The sequence below is a fragment of the Suricata suricatta genome, chromosome 2 (assembly GCF_006229205.1).
Source record: "Suricata suricatta isolate VVHF042 chromosome 2, meerkat_22Aug2017_6uvM2_HiC, whole genome shotgun sequence".
In the NCBI taxonomy this organism is placed as follows: domain Eukaryota; kingdom Metazoa; phylum Chordata; class Mammalia; order Carnivora; family Herpestidae; genus Suricata; species Suricata suricatta.
In genome coordinates, this window is record NC_043701.1 from 29,920,727 (window position 1) to 29,944,326 (window position 23,600).

The 23,600-nt window shown below is 36.5% G+C and overlaps 1 pseudogene; it reads left to right on the forward strand.

Annotated features, from left to right (window-relative positions):
- The first annotated feature begins 2,434 nt into the window (after window positions 1–2,434).
- On the forward strand, window positions 2,435–23,282 carry LOC115274748 (annotated as a pseudogene).
- The last annotated feature ends 318 nt before the right edge of the window (window positions 23,283–23,600 follow it).

Genomic DNA, 23,600 nt, shown 5'->3' on the forward strand with positions numbered 1-23,600 from the left:
TCCACTTTCCTACAAATGGCCAGATTTCATTCTTTCTCATTGCCATGTAGTACTCCATTGTGTATATATACCACATCTTCTTGATCCACTCATCAGGTGATGGACATTTAGGCTTTTTCCATGTTTTGGCTATTGTTGACATTGCTGCTATGAACATTGGGGTACATGTGCTCCTATGCATCAGCATTTCTGTATCTCTTGGGTAAATCCCTAGCAATGCTATTGCTGGGTCATAAGGGAGTTCTATGGATAGTTTATTGAGGAACCTCCACACTGTTTTCCAGAGTGGCTGCACCAGTTTACATTCCCACTAACAGTGTAGGAGGGTGCCCATCTCTCCACACCCTCGCCAGCATCTACAGTCTCTTGATTTGTTCCTTTTAGCCACTCTGACTGGCATGAGGTGGTATCTCAGTGTGGTTTTGATTTGTGTTTCCCAAGTATATGACTTTTTAGACCCTTCTTCCAGATAACACCCTTTTGAATCTCATATCAGGACTCAAGTATGAAAATGGAACAGAAGAATATCTGCTGATCACCTCTGAAATATTTCTCTGGTAACCAACCTCACACTAACATCCAAATATGACTGAGCTCTGGCTGATGGTTGGGCCTTCTCCCCAGAAACACTATGAAGAAACAGTCCTCCAACTCCAGGGACCAGTTAGCAATGAAGAAATATGCAGAAAAGCATGTTTGATGACCAACTCTTAATCTTTCCTCCAAGGGATGGGGGCTGATTCCAATTACTGAGCCAGAATGAGCCCTATTCTTGCTTGTTCTCTGGCCAACATTTATGTGTGCCCAATCACAATGATTTATACCCAAGATGGAAGGACTAAACTCACAGGGGTATGATAATCTTATCATGTGAAAGCCAAATGCAGATAAGCTGATTATCATGGAGGGTTTGAAGCAAGAGAAACTGGATACAGAACTCTAAACATTTCTTATTATCAGCAAATGTGCACAGCAGCTGCTGGTAATCACCAATCACAACAAGCAGATAAACAGAAAAGAGGAAAATATTGTGGATGCACCCAAATTCCAAATCTTGGCACCTAACTGAATTTAGCACAGAGCATCAGAACGAATTCAAATATGTGTGAATCACAGTAATCATGTGAAGTGCTAAATCATACATTTCATGATTTATCCAAGTGATCAAACTCATTATATTGCATGTACCACAGGTTCTACTAAGCTTTTAAGGGTCAAACTTCTAGGGTCATATCAAATACACACATACACACTCTTTACAACAACATGATTTGTTATAGTATTATATAGAAATTATTAAACCAAAACCAAACATTTGGACATATAAAACAGAAATGCTGACAAGAACTTTAATCAAAAATAACAAAATACCAATTCAAAGAACTATACATGCATGTACATGTATATGTATATATGAATACCCACATATCCATCCATACATGTGTGTGTGCATGTATATATGATCAGAAAATTTATTATTGAAAATTACTATTTAATATTTATTAAACATTGATAGGCCGTATAAACTCATGGAGTTTATTATATAGGGAAAATTGAACACAATAAAGGTCAAACTGAGAAATCCTTGAAGTGATAGGATTGTTCTGTTTTTCACTCTGGTGATGTTACACAAACCTACTTATGTTAAAACTACATAAAACTAAATGCACATATGTGCGTGCACAAGGTTCACATAAGTCTGAGTAGATTGAGTAAGATCTTCAGTTTATTTCAATGTCAATATCCTGGTTGGGATATTGTGCTTTTCCAAGATATTACCATAGGTAGAAACTGGATAAAGAATTCGTGGGATCTCTCTGTACTATCTCTTCCCACTGCATATGAATCTACAATGATCTCAAACCAAACAGTTTAATTAACACTGAAACACAATTTGGTAAGTGCTAAGACAAAAGGAAGCATGAATTGTTACAGGGCACTTAGTAGGGCTATAATAATCTAGATTGGCAGGTTAATGAGTTTGAGTAGAAAGAGATTAGTCAATTAGCAAGTAAAATTAAAGCAGTCCAGGCTTAAAGATCAGCTTATGCAAACAATGTAGTTTAGTCAAGTACATACTATTTCTGAGTATTGTTAAGTAATTTTGAATAATCTCTAGGCAAGAAAAAAGATTCTGTTGTAGAAAGAGTTACTGGCCAATTCTTTAAGGAATATGTAATTCCATTCATGCTTATGAATTCAAACACTAGAGGATATGTGAAGCCCTTTAAAACTTGTATCTAGAGACATTAAGATGATCTACTGGCTGTGTAGTGAAAATCATGGATGAGGCCAATAAGATGGAGGGATGAGCAACATAAAATTCCAAAAATCCAGGTGAAATTCAAAACATAGTGACTATTACAAGCTGGGAACTGGACATTTTTTTGCTGACTGACAAGGAGAGAGTGGTTGTAGAGATGGTAAGAAGGGGATGGCGCATAACCTTGAACACCCGTTGGGTGTAGATGGTGTGGTAGACAAAGTAGTCACGATGACTCTGAAATTTCTCTTTGGGGTAATTCAGAAAAAAAATGATTCCAGGGTTAAAGATATGCATCTTAAGTGCTTAATTATACCCTTTATCTTCATAGAAACACAAGGGTGACCTCATAACTGCTTTTCTTCTTTCTTTCTCCTTTCTCTAATGAAATGGTATGATTCACCTTGTATTGGACAAATTGAGTGGACATCAAAGATTACCAGGCAACAAGATAAGCAATTCCAGTTTTTTGTGTGTAGAGTCTCTCAAACCATTCTAAACCGGCCAAACACTGTAAGATTGCATTACTTTTTTTTCATTTCACTTTGGAAAGAAGTGCACCCTACATGCTTTGTTCCAAGTATTCAAATAATATGTTCCTCCTGGAAATCAAAAGTGTAACCATCACCTGGACTATATAAGCAATGACCCCCAGTAATTTGCAATGCTTTGAAAACTGCCAAATAGGTGGCAGAAACGCTTATTTTAACTTCAAGATAACATATTGTATTTCTTTTATGATATCCCTGCAGTGGTGAAAATGGAAATTATTGACTCTGGGAACCAGGCCTACAGTGCTGTTAATCACTGTATTGCTATTAATTGATTTCTTTAGGAGTAAGCCAGACCCAGGACATTACTTATTAGACCTCTCTCCTACTCATAATACAGTGATTTTGATATTGCTTACAGGGTTTTTAGAGTAAAATGTTTATTTCCAGAACAGAGATGCCTTTGTATGAAATAAATAAGGACCAATCAATTTACACTATACAGTAATGGGTTGACTCTTCGAATGAGACTTGATTGTTCTTTCCTCTTTGTCAGTGTTATCACAAGTAAACCGTTTGAGAATATGCATTCAGTTCAGTTACCTTGCATGTGTGTGTAGAAACCTCAAGACCTTTTATTATTTTGAAATAACATCTGGGGAGCTTGCTACTTTGTTCAGAATATTTAGAGAAATCATTCCATTTTGTCAAACAAAGCACCCAGATTTCTAAAATCTAGAAGCTAAAAGCCCATACTTTATTTCATTTTTTTTCCCCAAAATCTATAATGGGCAATGGAAAACATGAAATTAGATATTAAATAAAACTATGATTCATAAGAAAAATGTATGCTGGTATATTCAGAATAACAGAACACCTATGCTGACATGAATATATTTATGGACATATTTAAACAATGAATATATGTCTATCTTAACCAGGCAAATTGGAGGACTATTATCTAACACATTAGAAAGTTTGATTGATTGATCATTTTATCTTTTTTTTTTAATAGACTATTACAGTAGTAGACAAAGGAAGAAATAAAGTGCCCAGCCAATCGATCTGTATCATATTAGAAAGGTCAAAATAGAATTGTACATTACAACTGTCAGAAATACATAAAACATTAACATTTCTATACTATATTCTCATCACAGACATTATAATGGGGACTGAAACAGACACAATATCTTTCCATTCCTATGATCAAAATAGCTATTAAGTTGAAAATGAAATGGCATAAACCTAATCACAAGAGAGGTACTGACTAGAAGAAAATACTATGGATTCATTCCTTTCTGAGATTTCACACAAGCCATCCTACATGAACTTGGGTATCTTTCCTACAAGATACACTCAAATTGACATGTATGTACTTTTAACTTCCAAAATAACATCTCTGTTAGAAATCGTTCAAGGCATGGGGCGCCTGGGTGGCTTAATTGGTTAAGCATCTGACTCTTGGTTTCGGCTCAGGTAATGGTCTCACGGTTTGTATGTTTGAGTCTCGTGTCAGGCTCTGCCCTGACAGCACAGAGCCTGCTTGGATTCTTTCTCTGCCCATCCCATGATTGTGTGCTCTCTCTCTCTCTCTCAAAATAAATAAACTTAAAACTAAAAAGAAATAGGCCAAAGCATAAAAAATACGAAATAATTAAATATAACAAATATGACAAAAATAAATATAATTAAATAAATCAACTAAGAATTACATTTTGCATCTTGTTAAAATGATGAAGTATAGGACCTTGAAAAGAACTATAAATGTAAACAGTCTATGAATATATTCAAATTTAGTACATTATGACATTTTAAAACATTCTTTGTAATTGTCAGCCACATAAATGTGTTGCAAAGGGCTGTATAAAATACAGTATTTCTTATTAAACTTCATATTAATATAACACAGACTTTGTATTTATTATGTGAGATTTCTTAAAAATAATAGTGTGAGCATGAGTTGGACACACATACATGCATACATCAAACCATGAATTACATTTCTTATTTAATATGCCTATCAGGAAAAAACTATTGAATTCACAAAGTATGTTTTTTTAAAGATATGAATCCTAGGAAGTATTGAAAAGTTGAGGTCCTTCTTTTCTTTGAAGGCAGTGTGCATTCTTTTTCTGCCTCCTGGCAATTCAGTTTAAGCTGAAATTTATGTAGCAAACATCTTACCACGATTCCTACCTCTGAAGAAACTCAGTAACGATACCTGAACTGGAGGTTTCATTGTTATTTTAAAATACCCTTACTTAAAAAAAAAACAGGCATTACATTCAGGGTAATTGTCGAAGACACAATATTTATGAAAATGAAAACTTCCAGCAAAGGTTTTGTTTTAGAAAAAAATAACTTGGCATTAAAAACCAAATATAAATCAGTAAATATATGAATGCCTAGAAAGTATAGCATTGATGTATTATGAAATACACACATGATAAAAAATTGGAGTTTATAATCTAGTACAGATATAACAAAAAGGCTGAATACCATCAATACTACAAAAGACATTAAAATATATAGTAGGGAAAGTTAGAGGGAAAGTAGGTAATATGGGTGAATATATCAGAAAATGCTTCATGAAAGAAGTGAATAGGGCTTAACAAGCAGAAATGTCAGAGGAGAAAGCTTGAGGTGGGTACACCAAATGAAGAACTAAGAAAGAGTGCAAAATAAATGGGGCTACTGTATGAAGTACCTGTGAGCAGTCCAGGTACATTAGAAAATAGTTTAAGCACCTACAGCGGAACTGGAATATGAAAGCTGAAAAGTACGGTTGAGTCATATTGCTAATAGCTTGAAAGCCAAGCTGAATGTGCCAGGTTTTACTTGATAGAGAATGGAGAAACTAAAACTATTCAAATAAGGATAGGAAGAAGAAAGTTTAACACAGTAATTGTGCATAGAATGAATTGTGTGAGCCACTTGTCCAAGTAATTTATTTTTCAAAGGCTTTTATGTAGATTAAAGAATAATCCTCCCATGTAGGAAAACAGATTAATTCTGAGTTCATCATTTTACTCTTTCCATATCTATGTATGCCTCATATGACACCTTGAATGCACTTATTTACAGAATTTGGTACAGTCTTTGACACCCAAAACAAAAGCAAAAAAAAAAAGTATTTTCTAATGAATGAAGGAATAAATTGTATTGAAATGATTAAACTTGTTTGAAGGCCACTACAATTCTCCCAGATAGAAAGTACTGCATGATGGAGAAAAGAGAAACTTTTTATGTCATTGGTGGGAATGCAAATTCATGCTGTTCCTCAAAAAGTTAAAAACAGAACTATCCTACCATCCAGCAATTGCACTACTGGTATTTACCCAAAGGGTACAAAAATACTAATTCGAAGGGATACATGCATCCTGATGTTTATAACAGCACTATCAACAACAGCCAAATTATGGAAAAAGTCCAACTGTCCTCCAACTGATGAATGAATAAAGAAGATTTGGAATGCAAGGAATATTACTCACCCATAAAACAGAATGAAAACTTGCCATTTGCAATGCCAAGGGTGAAGCTAAAGAGTATTTTGCTAAGTGAAATAAGTCATAGAATGACACATGCCATATGATTTCACTCATATGTGGAATTTAAGAAGCAAAACAAACAAACCTAGGGAGGGGGAAAGAGGAAAAACAAGAAATAGACTCTTAACGATAGAGAACAGTCTGATGGTTACCAGAGAGACAGTGGGCAGGGCAATGGGTTAAATGGGTGATGAGGGTTAAGAATGGCACTTGTGATGAGCACTGGGAGTTGTACGTTAGTAATGAGTCACTAAATTCTACACCTGAAACTAATATTACACTATGTGTTAACTAACTGGAATTTAAATTTAAAGCTTGGAGGCAAAAAAGAAATTAAGGCATGAAATAGGACAGGACAGTGGAAATAAATACAAATACTAAAATTTAAGATTAAAAAAAGGAAATCGAAGGTTTGATTCCAAGGTTTTGATCTGGAGGGCTTATAAGCATGGAAAACAAGTCATCAAAATACAAATTAAAACAGTATAAGAACAGTTGAGTCATTGATACTTCAGAACATGCTAAATTCCAACTACACAGGAAAAACTGAGGGGAAGCTAAGTAGAATAAAGTTGTAATAATATGACAGGGTTTCTAGAAAGAAGTAATTTCTAGAGGTGACGTTTTACTGATGATCTACAGAACAGAAATGACTAAAATCATGGAAGTAAATGCTACTCAAAGGATAGGAACTATAAAAAATAAATTCAAAGATGTTACTGTTTAGGAAGCCTAGTTTAAATGAAAGGGGGTAAGCAATAGAAAGAAGTCAGGCTGAAGAACAAGGTATTTGGCCTGGTGACGCACAGGACTCAGATGATATTGCTGACAATGAAGATGGAGATCACATTATATGCTAACCACAGGGCAAGTTATTTTTTGTGCCAGTTATTTTTAAAGCTTTTCAGATTTAACTCCCAGAACATATCTATGAGGTCTAGAATATCATTTTTCCTTTTTATTTCTAAGTATTAAGGAAGTGATATTCAGAGAGTTTAATGGAAGAAACAGCCTTAAGATTCACAATAAAGGGTATTTTGAACATAAATATCCTAGATCCTAACCTTATAAAACATTTCCTTTAGGGACACCTGGGTGGCTCAGTTGGTTAAGCATATGACTCTTGATTTCAGCTGAGGTCATGATCTCAGGGTTGTGGGATTGAGCCCCACAGCGGGCTCTGTGCTGACAGCATGAGGCCTGCTCGGGATTCTCTCTCCCCCTCTCTTTCTCTCTCTTTCTCTGCCCCTAGGGAGAGTGCACATGTGCACTTTTTCTCTCTCTCAAAATAAATAAACACTTAAAAGATATTTCCTTTAATAGTAAAAAAAAATCAAAAAAGAGAAAAAAACAACAAATTTAAGGCTATACCATCACAAAATCCATCCTCAATGAAAGTAGGAGAAACCTGCAAACCTAGTACATAATATTTAAATATATGAGACAGAAAAAATGCATAATAAATGACTTAGCAGAGGAAGAAGTCACACCTAATTGCCTTCAAGTTGGGGTGGAGAAGAAAAAGCTCATGTAATCTTTGGAGAACTTTATGAATGATGTATCGGGAGCTGTGAGTATGGGCAGCAGTACAGAAAATGAGAGCTTGATGGAAAGTTGGTTAAACAAAAATAGATAGTTGATTTTTGCCCCCTATGTCCTATATCAGACATAGGTGCACAATGTGGAAGTTTGCTTTCTCCATTAGGCCAGTCTCTGCCTATCTACTCTTTTTCCTAAGCAGATCCAGAAAAACAGCAGCCAGATTTATATTGCACAGGCAGGAGGTCTGCCTGCCTTACAGTAAATTCAGTGCACATAGAGCTTCCAATCAATTTTTAGTACCCCATTGGTAAATATAAATGGGCTGCCAACATTTAAGGATGAATGATCTAGATAGAACAAGAAAAGAGGGGAAATGGTGACAATGATGGAAGGGAAAATATATTAGTGATATCTTGAGAGATAGTGAGGAAGATACAGCAGCTATTAAACAATATTTTAAAAATCATTCCAAGAAAAATAAAAGAAACTTTGGAAATTCCAAATAGCTGTAAAATTGTAAAATGATTGGAAGAAAAGTCAAATCTTACTTCTCAGGGAAAAGAAAAAAGATGATGATTTTCAATAAGAGAAAATAGAAAAGAAATTGGTATAGAAATTGAAGTAATCTAAAATCTGGCTAACAGAACTTTAACAAAAGGAGAAAAGTAAAACTAAAGGAAAGGAACTCGAAAGCAATCATCGAAGCAAACAAATGTGGAAGGAGGGTCAGGGAATCCCACGGTGACAGGGTCCAAAACATGGAGAAGTAGACCCTTATTTAAGCATATTATCAAGTATTTATAGAACACAGAAAGTTAAGGGGAAGGTCCCACATGGTGTAGAAGTCCTAAAATTAATACCACTTGCTTCCTTGACATTTGGTAGAACTGGGTTGCCTCGAATATCCTACAGCGCAAGTCCCTCCCCCCCCCCCCCCCACTTTCTGCTGCTGCACACTTAGCAAAGGGATCTGGCACAGCTCCTGCTTATTCTTGAGTCGTGGGTTTCCGTTCATGGATTGTTTCAGGCCATGGTATCATTCAAATGATGATGATAATCCTTCCAAATCACATCCTTCCAAAAAAATGAAGGGAACCCTAACCTCCTGGTCCTGAAAAGCATGCTTCCCACAGCTTCTGGTCTTTCTTTCTGTTCCAAAATGCACCTCCTCCACCCTGCAGCACCTGCCCCCCTGCACTGTAAGTACATGGCCTAATAAAATGCTGTGAATCTCCTCTGCTCACTGTCAGGTGCCACACGTTCAGACATCCTTGTAACCAGAGTGAGTCCCCCCCTCACTAAGGTGAATAAGGTGAACAAATGAAACACTAAAATATTTCAAAGAACAGAAAAGTCAAAGGGGCGCCTGGATGAGTCAGTTGCTGATGCGACTGACTCTTGATTTTGGCTCAGGTCGGATCTAACAGTTCATAAAATTGAGGTTGCATCAGGCTCTGTGCTGACAGTATGGAGCCTTCTTGGGATTCTCTCTCCCTCTCTCTCTCTGCCCCTCCCCATCTGTGCTCGTGCTCTCTCATTCAAAATAAATGAATAAAAACTTTTTAAAAAGTCAAATAAAAATCATGATAGATCAGAATATCAGATTTACAGATGCGGCAGTAGAAACAGGAAGAATTTTGAGTAATGTTTTCCAAATTCTGAGGCAATATATCTATAGATAGCCTAAACTTGTTTATCCATAAGATATTCTAATACATATCAGAGAATAAAAGTCCTTTAGACTTCCAAGTATAGAACATTTGGCTCTCCTGTACCTTTTTAAAGGAAGCTACGTGAGGATTATTTCTGCCAAAGCATGTAAAAAAACCAACATAGAACTGTGATCCAGGGAACAGGAGACTCAACACAGTAGAGGGATGAAAAAACAATTCCCGAGATCATAGCAAAAAGGAAGCATCAATGTGATAGTTGTATGGTAGGACAAGAGTACACAAGGTCATATTTTAGTAGGAAGTCAGATGTCTCCATTAGGCATGTGTTCAGCAAAATAAAGTATGCTTGAAAATGAGATGAAAGCTGTGACCATATGGAAAATTTTATAATGAGGCATTTTACAGACCTTTGGAGTATTTGGAGTGACTTACTCATAAGTTCAAAGAAAACCAAATCAAAGCAGGTGGGGGTTGTCAATATTTAACTTCTATAACAAAATCAATGTGCAGGAAGGAAGTGTAATCAGAATACATTTCTTGTTCACAGTGAACAATATCAGAAAAGTCATCATGGATATACAATGTTTTTAAGAAAAATTAAGGTACACTTATTTTGAGAGGAATATGGAAGGTATGAGTGAGACAAAAAAAACCTAATAAAATCTTACCAAAAAAAACTGTCAGGTAACATTTAAATTGATTAAACAAGACTTAGATAACAGTATGTTCATATTCTTTAGAGCTATGGAGATACTATCAAAGAAATAGTTCAGTATATTTTTAATGTTTGTTTATTCATTTTTTAGAAATAGTGTGAGTGGTGAGGGGGAGCAGCAAGAGAGGGGTGCAGAGGATCTAAAGCAGGCTCTGCACTGACATCAGTGAGCCTTATGTGGGGCTTGAGATCACGAATCAAGAGATCATGACGTGAGCTGAAGTCAGACACTCAACCAACTAAGCCACCCAGGTGTGCTCAAAATAGTTCAGTATTAAATGTGTTTGCCTTTGAGGTATAGGAGAGGTCTTAAAGAGCCAACACAACTTTTTAAAAAGTGATCATTTTGGGGATAGTTCATTATTCTTTTTTAAGGATTTCACCCCCAAGGTTTGTTTATTTATTTTGAGAGAGAAAGAGAGAAGGCATGAGTGGGGGAGGGGCAGATAGAGAGGGAGAGAGAAAATCCTAAGCAGGCTCAGCACTGTCAGTGCAGAGCCCAGTGTAGGGCTCAATCCCACAAACTTTGAGACCATGATTGAGCCAAAATCAAGAGTTGGACCATCAATCATCTGAGCTGCCCAGGGGTACTGGGGATAGTTTACTTTAAAATGGTTTTATCTAATATGTTTGTTGGAAATAAATATTAATTTTTAAAACCAATCTGGCTTATATTTCTGATTATTGAAAATGTGTCCCATAGTCATACCCACTGACGGATGACTTGGTGTTTTCCACTATTGTTTCTGGTGAAAATATAAGTATAATTGGTTTTACTATGACAATTTTTGTTATATTAATTCTCTTTCTTTACTTAATTGTAGTGCTTCAATTAAATCCCCTATAGCTCACATGGTAAATTAATTGGAATCTTAAGAATCATTATGATGATCTCATTAAGATTACCCTTTTGGGATCAAATTATGTTAAAAATGAAATGATTTTTGAGTTTTAATTTATCTCTAGTTTATCACAATTGGGAACCTAATTTATCTAACGATGATCACCCTGAATTGCTAGGCCATGGGTGGCAATGAGCGCCTACTCATTTTTTAGGATATTGTATTTCTGAAGGTTCTAGTTTTAACTTGAGATATAAAAAAAGTTGATGATTCATTAAAAATCTATGGCAAAATTACATTTAAAGATACTTTTATAGAAAGTCTTTAATATTTTTATTGAGGTATAATTAAAATACAGCATTATATTATTTCAAGTGTAAATTATAATGAATCCATATTGTATATACTGCAAAGTGATCATCTTGGTAAGTCCAGTGAATATTCTTTACCACATATAGTTGCTGATTTTTTTTATTATGATAAAAAATTATAAGATTTACTTTTTTAGGAACTTTCAAATATACTCTACAGTATTATTAACTATAGTTGCCATGCTGTAACTTATATCCCCATGACTTAAAGCTAGGCGTTTGTACCTTTTGACCACCTACACCCATTTTGCCCACCCCCTACCCTCTGCCTTTGGCAACCACCAATCTGTTCTCTGTGATTTTGTGTTTTTGTTTATTTAAATTCCAAATATAAGTGACATCACAGTGAGTACTTCTATTTTTCTGACTTATTTCACTAGCATAATGGCTTCAAGTTCCACTGTAGAAAGCCTTTTAAATGTCTGATAATTTACTTCAAGTCTAAGTGATAAATGATATAATGATATAAGGAGACGCCATTATTAGAATTGAGTCTGGAAGTCCACTTTTAGAAACTAAACATTATTACCCTGAGTCCTAATTTGCATCCAAAATTATATTCAAATCTTTTTTTTCTGTCTATTCAAACAAAATTCTAATATTAAAAATGCCTTTACTTGTCAAAAAATCATCCTTATATTTTAAGAACATGTATATGCTGTTTGGTTCTAAAGGGAAGGTCATGTGAAGATCTACATAGAAGTGAGTATGGTATTTTGGTTACATTTAATAGAAATTTGCACTTGGCACTGCGGTTAAGGAATGAGGGGGTCGCTATCTAGCAGCACCTATATGGATAACTGTGGGAAATTTAAACCACGAGAAACTCCAGAGAGCTGTGCCCCACTCCAGAGCATAACAGAAAGTAAAGAAGTATATCAAGGGGTATAAAATAGAATTGTACACTTGAGGCCAGGCCAGCGTAATGAACATGTCAAAGATGAATTCTTAAACTAATGTCTCATTTTATGCAGATTTTTTATTCTGATTTTTTTAAAAAAATTCTTTAAATTTAGATAAATCTAAAATATTTTATAAATTGAGAAAACTAACAATTTAGTAGTGAACACTTAGATGTGAACTATAGAACAACTCTTTGATTTTGAGATTTATATTTGCTAAGCTAAATGGATTGAGTTTTTCTTAAAAATATGCTATAGATAAAATGTGAGATCTGAGAGGAAATTACAGAAAGATAAATTAGATGCAGAGAATGAATACCTTTTGCTTCAGACTCATTTACCCTTCCAATAAGACAACTATCTAAAATACAATGCCTGGATTGCTCAGTAGGTGTGTGACTCTTGATCTCAGGGTTGTGAGTGTAAGTCCTACGTTGGGTCTAGAGTTTACTTTTTAAAAAGGGGGTGCTTGGGTGGCTCAGTCGGTTGAGCATCTGACTTTGGCTCAGGTCATGATCTCACAGTTTTGTGAGTTCCAGCACCATTTCAGGCTCTGCGCTGACAGTGAAAACACTGCTTGGGATTCTCTCTCTCTCTCTCTCTCTCTCTCTTTCTTTCTCTCTCTCTCTCTCTGCCCCTCCCCTACTCATGCTGTCTCTCTCTCTCTCAAAATAAATAAACTTAAAAAAAGTAAAATAAATAAATAAATAAATAAATAAATAAATAAATAAATAAATAAAAAGGATAAAAAACAGCAACAACAACAACAATTCTAGTACTACCTGGTATACCAAACCAACTTGCAAAAAAAGAATTGAAAAATGTCACACAGATGCATCAGTAGCTTACATACAATTTAAGACATAAAATATTTATCTGATATAATTGAGCTATGATTCTAATTAAGGATCAAAAAATACCACAATATCATCAATTACCAACAGAATAAAATGCACCTCAAATGATTCCAATTCCAAAATAGCCAATTAAAACTGAGAAGGTATGGCATACAAAGGCACCTGTATTTTACAGCTACTTCAAATTATTCCAAGATCTATAGGCCCAATGAACCAGTTTCAGGGGCTTCTGTAATCTAAGTGGCAATTCTCATCACTTCAAATAAGATATCTAGACACATAAATTTGGTTTTATAAATATCTAGGAGTATTTTTCTTAAAACATAGTCATAATTATCCAAATCATTATTTCTGATTTTTCCTTGTTTAGTTTCATCTACACTGAAGGTTTACTAAATGCTGACAAGCTATAGTACAAAATAATTGGTACTTTTTCATAACACATATGAAATATTATATACAGGGAAGACAGGTGACTTAAAATAGACAGCTGAAATCTGAAGTAAATATAGGAATCATCATAAAACCTACTAACTCTAAATCAAGGTACCTGATAGGAGTCATAGGTCCTTTATGTTATTACGCCTATACTTCTGCAATTTGTGAATTGGCCCAGGACAATGTCTCAATGACAGTGTCCAATTGTAATGAAGAGTCAAGTCTTCCTGAGAAAGAAAAAACAAACAAAGAAAGCATCTTTTTTTTTAATATAGCATTCTGGATAAATATAGCATTGTATATTTATGTATGCTATATTTATCCAGAAAAAATAAAGTGAAAATATGAAGTCACTGTCCAGATAACTTATTGATACTTATCATTGGAAACTGATAAAAGCACATGTAGCATTCATGCTGCTTCTAGTGGTCCTCTGCTTTTTTATTTGGGCTTTTGTGGGGCTCTAGAAAGTGAATTTTAACAACTAATAAAATATATAATAAAACTTACACAAGTAGAAAATTCTGAGGTATTTCTGGTTTGAGGTGGTCTGTGGTCGTGAAGTTTTAATTTGTTTTATGTTTCGAAATTTAAACCTCGGAAGCCACATAGCAAAGCGTGTGTGTATATGTGGATGTGTGTTTCGTTTTTAAAAATGTTTGCGTGTTTCATAAATTAAAAAAATTCAAATGTCGAAACAGCAGCATTAGGAACATTCACTGACTGGAGCAAGGCTATGGCGTAACAGAGAAACGGGTTTAGAACATGCACCTGTACGTGACTATGACTAGCAGATGTCCTGTCTTTTCCTTAAAAAAATAATAGAGCTCATTCTTTATTTCTAAAATTGTAAAGCTCCTTTCTCTGCTAGGGCTCATGTCCACCCCAGCTGTCATCTCACTGCAGGAAGACGCCTGCTCGTCCCTGCCCGGAGGGATGAATAGAGTACCTTGGTTTGTCCTTCTCACATCAGTCACTATCACTCAGAGAACGAGATATGAAAATGACAGAAAACATCACAATAGCAAATTGACATGTACTGGCACTGTGACACTCAGGGTTACACTAAAGCTTTCCCTCTGAAATTAAATATTAATTTTTGTAGATGGGAAATTGTCTGCAAAATAACAATGTCTTGAATTATCATTCCACGAACAGATAGGGAGTTCATTCATAGTTTCAATTGATGTGGTCTGAGAGGTTCTGCGAAGTGAATAGTAAAGGCCAAGGGCAGTGAGGACACATCTGAGCCTAACTCATAGAGTTGCCATGTTCGTTTCAGACAAAGAGGCCTTGGAAAGTGGATTTCTGAGTCAGAGATGGCTGGGCCCTTATGGAACACCTGGCTGTCCCTAAACAGGCAAGATTTTGAGCCTAATGACATCCTTATAATGATGTGATTAGTTTGTTTCATTACCGGCTGCTACCAAAGAAACTTTGACATTCTTCAGAAAACACCGGGGAAATGCCAAAAACAAGGAGAAACTAGTGAGTCAATGCAGGTGTGTGTGTGGGTGGACATAACCCAAAACCTGACATTCTTCTTCAAGAAAATTCTGTCATGCTTATGTTCTTAAAATGTATATAAACAATGTTTTTCCTTAAAGTATAGTATACAATCTTATTTTGGAGCTATACTAAAAATTACTATGAGGTAAATTACTCTGTATTGTGTTACTAATTTAATAAGCACTTCAAGAGTAAAAGTCTATCTTGGTAATGAATTGTATTAAATTAGTAGAGCTAAAGATGTAATCTATCCTTTTCTTAGTGATTCATGCTATCATTTTCTTGGGGGAAACAAACCTAGAAGATTTATCTTATTGCTCAAAAATGTATAAAGGTTCAGACCCCAAAGGGAACTTAAATATATTTAACTGAAATTTCTGATTTCTCAAATGAGATAATTATAGCCCATATGGATCATGCTCACTGGCATGGAACAAACCACTAACATCAAACTTCCTACTCATACCTACTTCCTACTCTGTTCTGCTGTATCACGTGCTGCCCATGCTTGTGTGACGCTGAGAAAATGTCTAACGTGATGTCAGGTGATCTGGTAATACTGGAAATGAGTATTATGAAAGGTCAGTCCCGTATTTCATTTCTCTCCATTTTTATAGAGAGAGGCAGACAGAGACAGAGATACAGACACAGAGAGAGGGAGGGAGAGAGAGAGAGAGAGAGAGAGAGAGAGAGAGAGAGAGAGAGAGAGCGAGCACAGGGGAGGGGCAGAGGGGAGAAAGAGAAAGAATCCCAAGCAGGTTCCACGCTGAAAATCCAGTCTGACATGTGACTCAATTCCATGACCCTAGGATCATGATCTGAGGTGAAATCAAGAGTTATTTAAACACTCAACCAACTGAGCCACCCAGGATCCCTAGTTCCATATTTCATTTTGTCTGAATATCTGATGCTAGATACCTTTAAGTTTTTCCAAAGCAGAAATTAATTCTTTATCAAGTATGATATTCCTATTCTCATCCTTGTGATTTTGTTTACATGAAATGTTTGGGTGAAGAAGATAAAAAGGCCACCATTTCAAAACAGTACAGTAGGGAATTGTGGTGATAAATAGCTTTTCAAAGACATGGTGACAGATGCCATTAAAAGCCACAAGCTGTTAAATCTAGAGTCTCATGTATGCTTTGTTCTTGATTTCTAAATTTATCCCAGGTTGTTTTCAGAACTTAAAACACAGTCATGGGAGGTTGGTGATTAGAGAAACTATTTGAAGTTTCACAATCAGAACAGCTGGTCCAGAGACGGCAGAAGATGCTGCTAAGTTTTTCGAAGCAAATGCAAAATAGTAAGTGGAGAATGTTTTGGCAAGTAATGAGAGAAACCATCAGAGACTTATTGCAGGTGTCAAATCACATTTAGGTTATACATGTTTTCCAGACCCAGTGCTTCAACTGGCCCTCTTACCTCTAAGTGAAAAGCTCTACGACTATTTGAGAAATATAGAAAGGAATAGAGTTTTGATTTCAAAAATGCATAAAACTAATATATGACAGTATTAAAAGGGCAAGTCACAAGTTCTAAGGGCATAAGATTGTCATCATCTCTCACCTGAACTACTATAATCACTTCCTAACTGGACTCCCTGAATAAATCTTCCTCCCTTAGAGTTTATTCTACATAGATAATACAGAGTGGCCAATTTTTGACTCACCCATCTGTTTATTCTACTCCAAATCTCCCAAGGCCTTTCAGCACATTTAGAATAAAAATCAAACCTTTTCCCTTTGCCTGAATAGACCTGAGATTTGGCTCCTGACCAATCCTCTATCAGTCCATTTCTGTTCCATATTTAGGACACAGTGGACTCCTTGCTCTTTATCCAACTTGCCAATTACCAATCAATTTCAAGACCTTTGCTCTTGATGTTTCCTTTTTCTGGAATAGTTTTCCTTCAGATATTTGTATGCTTGGCTTTTAAACTTCATTCAAGTTCATGTTCAAATGTCACCTTCTCAACACCCTCTCTGAAATAATTTCCATTGACTCTATCTCCTTATGGTACTGTAGTTTCCTTCAAAATATAACTTACATGTATTTTGTTATGCATTTACTCACAATTTGTCTTGTGAACTTGAATGTAAACTCCATTAGATCAGATTCTTGTCTTTCTTGTTTCTCTTATATCCTTAGTGCCCCCAAACAATGCCTTGCATACAATAGCATTATATAGATATATATGAAGTAAAAATGAATAGAGATACTTTTATATTATATAATGTTGCCAATGCATTCTATATGTTTCTAAAGTAGTTAAAGCTTTACTTAATCCAAATATAACAAGACTTTAATGGGCTTGGTGAGGAGTCCTGTTTTATTCCTCTTGGTATCATGATAGACTATACTTATGGCCCAGGATTTATCTCTTGACTTGGATGTGGCTCTGATATAGTCATATTAATGTCTGTTATTAATGTCTTCTTATGGACCATTTCTTTTTATCTTGGTATACCATTTTAAGTTATATTAATTTCACATTGTTTCCTGTGGAAAATTATAGATTTCCAACTGGGTCTCAAACATCATCTGTTTCAACAAGCAAAATACACACCACACTTGTCCTCCTTTCCTCAATGCTTTCTCCTAATTTTTGTCCAAAGCACACGCCACACCCACCCGGCGCCCTGATTCAGATGAAATCTTCAGTTCTGACTAGTAAAGCAGAACAACCCCCAACGGGATCATATCTCTGATTAGATCAGAAACAGGGCTATACACTTCTAAGATACACTCTAAAAAGCAGGAAATTATATTATCATCATAATGTTTCATTTATTTAAAGTGACAACATGTATTACTACTTAGCAGTTAACACATTTCTTACTCTCTTAAGCCAATTTGTATGCTATCTCAAATTCATTGCATATTCTAGACAACATAATACTCAAATCAAAATTGATGACGTCTATACGACACTTCTTTAAAAAAGAAGGCAGCTGCTCCCATTCCGGCACACAGGCAGGTCCTATGGCTGCAGGAAGAAGGTTGGTCTGACACTAACCATTGTCTCTCCCAGGGCATTTATGTTATAAGATCTTGAGTAGAGACTGTATTTTTGTTTTCACATTGTGTTCTTGAAGGTAAGTAGAAACATATGCTTACATGGTCTAATTTGGGGTAAATCTATTTTACTAAGAGGCGAAAACATTTCTAAAGGTGGCTTGTCCAAAGGACTGAATATAATTGAAAACCTCAAAGTTTTATATCTGGTTCAATATCATCAATGTCCTCACTACCCTCTCTTCTTGCTGAGGCACTGGAATGCTCTCTCTAAGATAAAGAATTATTACATAGGCCCGTTCTGAGACTTAGTATTAAAGCCAAATATGATTTTCCATGTTTGTATTTTTCTTCATATGTGAGCTACGTTTATTTTGACTGTCCTTCCAGGTTCATGTTCACCCTTCCCCAACCCTGCTTTATGCCCTGGGAGATTGACCTCTATGGATTTCACTAATGGGATCCTTTGTGCTACAGTTAAGACTGGAGAATAAAGAGCACTAGTAGAGATACCAATAGAGTTAGGAGAATAAGGTAAATCCTGATTTTTTTCTGTGGAATCTTCTTTGGCAGGCTGTATCTCAAGACATACCCCTCTCCCTCCCTCCCTCCCTCCCCCTCTCTCTCTCTCTCTCTCTCTCTCTCTCTCTCTCTGCCTTATTCTACGCATCTCTCTGCTTACAACTTAGGTCTCGGTATGCTATTGGTGGACTGTTGCTAGCACAGGGATAGTCTATTACTACCAGCATTTTCCTTATTTGGCTTCCTGCCCATATCTTGGTAAAATAGTATATTTATTAAACTCTCCTACAATTACTCAATATGAGAGTCATGTTGGAAACATCATCATCCAAGGCTAGTAATGGGGTAAAGTAAAAGACAAATCCTCTGCCTGCTGCAGAGCCCTAAAGAACCATTTCTGCAGGGCTCCTGGGTGGCTCAGTTGGTTAAGTGTCTGACTTGGGCTCAGATCATGATCTCATGGCTTGGACATTTGAGCCCCGCATCAGGCTCTGTGCTGACAGCTCAGATCCTGAAGTCTGCATCAGATTCTGTGTCTCCCTCTCTCTCTGCCCTTTCCCTGCTCACACCCTGTCTCTCTGTCTCTCTCTCCCTCAAAAATAAATAAATATTAAAAAGAAATTAAAAAAAACATTTCTGATCATAACCTTCCCCTAAAAGTCCACACTTGACTCTGAAGCAGGAATGTTTTCACACACATATAACAAATAAAAATCAGGCTTATGGAAGTACAGATGAGTAACAAAGTGATTAAAATACTATTTGGTGAGATATATGATTTGATAAATTTTAGCCAGTTTAATTTTTAATCATCTTTTGAGATTCTACTGCCTTGCTAATTTCAGGTGAGTTTGGGAAAGTGACCTTAAACGTGGTAACTTTAAGGTATACCCCTCCTCTTCGCTCTCTTCTTTAGGACTCTGAATCTAAGATGATTTGTTAAATGAATTATGTGAAAACAAATCCAAATACATGGGATGCATGCATTAGTCTGGAAATGACAAAGTTTGCTGTTTAAAAAATATTTTTTAAAGATTTTATTTTTTTAAGCAATCTCTACACCCACCCAATGTGGGGCTTGAACCAACAACCTGAGACCAAAAGTCACATGCTCCACTGACTAAGCGAGCCCAGGAGTCCCCAAAATATTTTTATTCACTGATTCAAATAAGCTATACTCTGTTCAGTTATGATAAATTCATATATGCATTTTTCAAATTTGTTTCTATATATAGTAAACTTATTTTGTTATTTAAATTTTTTTCTTTATTGTGTTTTAATTTTGCTTATTTTTAAAATGTTTATTTAATTTTAAGAGAGAGACAGAGCCAGAGGGCAAGTGTGGGAGGGGTAGAGGGAGAGGGAGACACAGAATCTGAAGTAGGCTCCAGGCTCTGAGCTGTCAGCACACAGCCTGACTCAGGGCTTAAAACCACAAACTGTGAGTTCATGACCTGAGCCAAAGTCTGGTACTTAACTGACTAAGCCACCCAGGCACTCTGGTGTGATTTAATTTTAAACTTTTATTCTTAATTTCTAGATTTACTTCATTTTAAAGAATATGATTACTGATGTCTTATTTTGGGGAATTCTATGAGGTTATATTTGTTCTGTAAAATAGGATCAATTGTGGCTTATTTTCCATGGAGGCAGAACATGAATGCTTATAGCTTATCAAATGTGAAATATTTAAAAGAGGCTTACTAAAGAACACCTCTCTTTTAAACTAATCGAGAACTAAGACAGACAGATAGTAGACGGAGAAAAAGTACTACCTTTATTAATAGTCAAGGCTAGATTGGAAGACATAAAATACTACAAACCCCAAAATTTATGAGCTAATTCTGTCCCTGTAATATAGCTTACAGGGCAACACAGAGGAGTTTTGGTTACAGAACAGGTAAACTCACCTAAGTAAATATTTAAAGTCCTAAATTGGCACTGTGAATTAAAAAAAAACCAACACATTTTATTTAGCTTTTCAAAGTGGTAAAAGTTCTTTGAAATTCAATTCTGTATATAAAAACGCAGATAAAATCTTAAATTTGGCAGATCATCTTTTGTTCCTGAAGTATATCTAGCTATCTATAGTCAACTTATTTATCCATCCTTTTTATTCACTATTTTTAATGTTTATTTATTTTTAAAAGAGAGAGACAGAGAGAGAGACAGAGAGAAGAAGAGAAAGAGGGAGAGAGAGAAGGGGAGAAAGTACGCATAGAGGAGGGGCAGAGAGAGAGGGAGACAGAGGATCTGAAGCGGGCTCTGCGCTGACAGCAGAGAACCTGATGCAGGACTCAAATTCAGGGTAGAAGTCGGGCGCTTAACTGACGGAGCCACCAGGTGTCCCTTATTCACTTTTTAAAAATAACATAAAATTTACAAAAAATTTTATCATTGAAAACTTAAAAAAAATACCTTAATATATTTCTAAGTCAAATACAGAAAATCATTTTCCTAAGAGGTAACCATGATGAATTTAATGTTTAACCTTTCAGACCTTTTTGTGTGTATTCATGTATTCACATTCACATGCGTATAGACACATGTAGTTTTGCTTTGTATTTGTTTCCTATGATTTTTTTACAACCTTCTTAAACTTAACATTTTTATTGGGAGATTTAGTGGATTTATTGGAGAGATAAGGCACAGTTTTTGTTGTTATTTTATGGCTTTTCTACAATTTAGGGCCTATAGGCAGAGAAGGAATTATCTTTATGGATCTGGCTGTAACTCTAGTTTTCTACCCTATTCAAAAGTGAATAGTGTGGATTTAGAAATTATAGCTAGGGGTTATGTTTCCTCCTAGAAACATGCACTTTCTGACCAACTTGATGAGATCAGCATTAACAGCTTTTGCCACTGGTATTTGCTCTCCTCAAGTCTTCTGTTAATCCCCTTCGCCTTGAGTATGAAGCCTGCTCAGGATAGAATTCTCTCTCCCTCTGCCCCTCTCCTGTGCTTGTGTGCACATTCTCTTTCTCTCTCTCTCTCTCTCTTGCTCGCTCGCTCTCGCTCTCTCTCGAACAAAAAAGAAACACAAAACCATGAATCGAGATTAAAGAAGTTTTAAATCCCAATTGCTTGGTTTTCCATTATGCACTGTTTTCCATTTTGTTCACCTGTATTTAGCCTACACGGAATAAGATTGAGGGGAAGTACCCAGCCTTTCTTCTCTCCATCATAAATGAGAGGTGTTCTAGTGTATGTGTGGGGAGGAATAGTATATATGAAGTCCTTGATGTAAAGGCAGTAAAGAACAGCATTTTAAATGACCTTAAGATGTGAGACAAATCTATATGAATGGCAAACATTTTTTGATATTCAACTGAGGGACATCTGGCTGGCTCAGTTGGTAGAGCAGTGAAGACTGATATCTGGATTCTGGGTTCAAGCTCCACAATGGGTGTAGAGACTACTTAAAAAAATAAAGTCTTTTTTTTTTGGTTTGTTTTTAAGTGTATTTATTTAAGTACCCTCTCTCAAGAGAGAGCATGAGCAGGGGAGGGGCAGAGACACAGAGAGGCAGAGAGAGAGGAGAATGGAGAGAGAGTGAGAGAGAAAGAGAATAAATCCCAAGCAGGATCCACACTGTCAGCCCAGAGCCCAACATAGGCACTTAATCCCACAAACATTGAGATCATAACCTGAGCCGAAATCAAAAGTCAGAATCTTAACTGACTGAGCCACCCAGGTGTCCCCCCAAAGAAAGCTAGGTCCAGCCATTTGAATGCAAAGAAGACAGAATGGAATGCAGACACAGGCTGTGGATGTGGTCCTGCTGAGCCTCGAAGTAGGCAGTGAACATCTACTCAACATCACTCATCAGCGATAACCTAAGTCAACATGACACACTGTCCTGGATCAGTGAGTCTCTGCACCTGAGTCTGAGGAAAAGCAACAGTGCGATTGTGCTCAGGGGCTGCCTACTTCCAGTTTATGGACGTGCTGTTCCCTGGTTCCATGACCTTGAAGAAAGTGTAATTCCAGGCTATGCTGGAACCCGAATATGTCCAGAACTTTAAAATACTACAAGCAGCTTTTAAGAGAATGGGTGTTGACAAATTAACTCCTATGGACAAATTAGTAAAAGGAATGTTTCTGGACAAGTTTGAATTTGTTTAGTGGTTCATGAAGTTTTCCAATGCAAACTATGATGGAAAAGTCTGACCCTGGAGCTGCCAGAGCAGGTGGAACTGCAGTGGCTCCCTCCCTTCCTGCCCCAGCTCGAGCAAACCCAGGAAACATCTCAGCCCTATTGCAAAAACGCAGAACTACTGCAGCCCCTAAGGCTGGCCTGTGGTGGGGCAGTGGGGGTGGGTGGTGCAGAGGAATCCTGGTATGGGCAACAGGGACCACAAACAGCTGAACTAACGCAGCAGGTCAATGTATTGAAACTCACCCATGAAGACTTGGAGAAAGAGAGATTTGCACTTTGGAAAGCTAAGGAACATGAATTGATTTGCCAGGAGAACGAGGGGAAGGAGGACAGCCCTGTATTGCAGAGGCCTGTGGACACTGTCTGTGCCTCTGTGAAGGCTCTGTGACACCTGGTGAAGGGGGCCCACAGGAGGAACAAGAAGAGTATTAACAGCAAGGCAACATCTGAATTCTTCACTCCAAACCATGTGGTTAACTGTAAAATACTCCTTTTTATTATTCTTAGAGGACTTACTGGTTTTATTTCATGAGCAGTGAGTACCTCTTTTTAAAGTGCACTCTGCAGAAGTTTCACTCTTTTCCAAAGAGTTCGAATGAGGATCTGTCACCTTGTAGCACAGCAGTATTAACATCTAGCTGGTTCACCTAGGGCACAGATGCTGGCCAAGGGGCTCCCCGCATGGACGGGGGTAACACCGACTGTTGGAGAAGGCATTTTTATGTAAGACGCTGAGGTGGAGACCTCAGC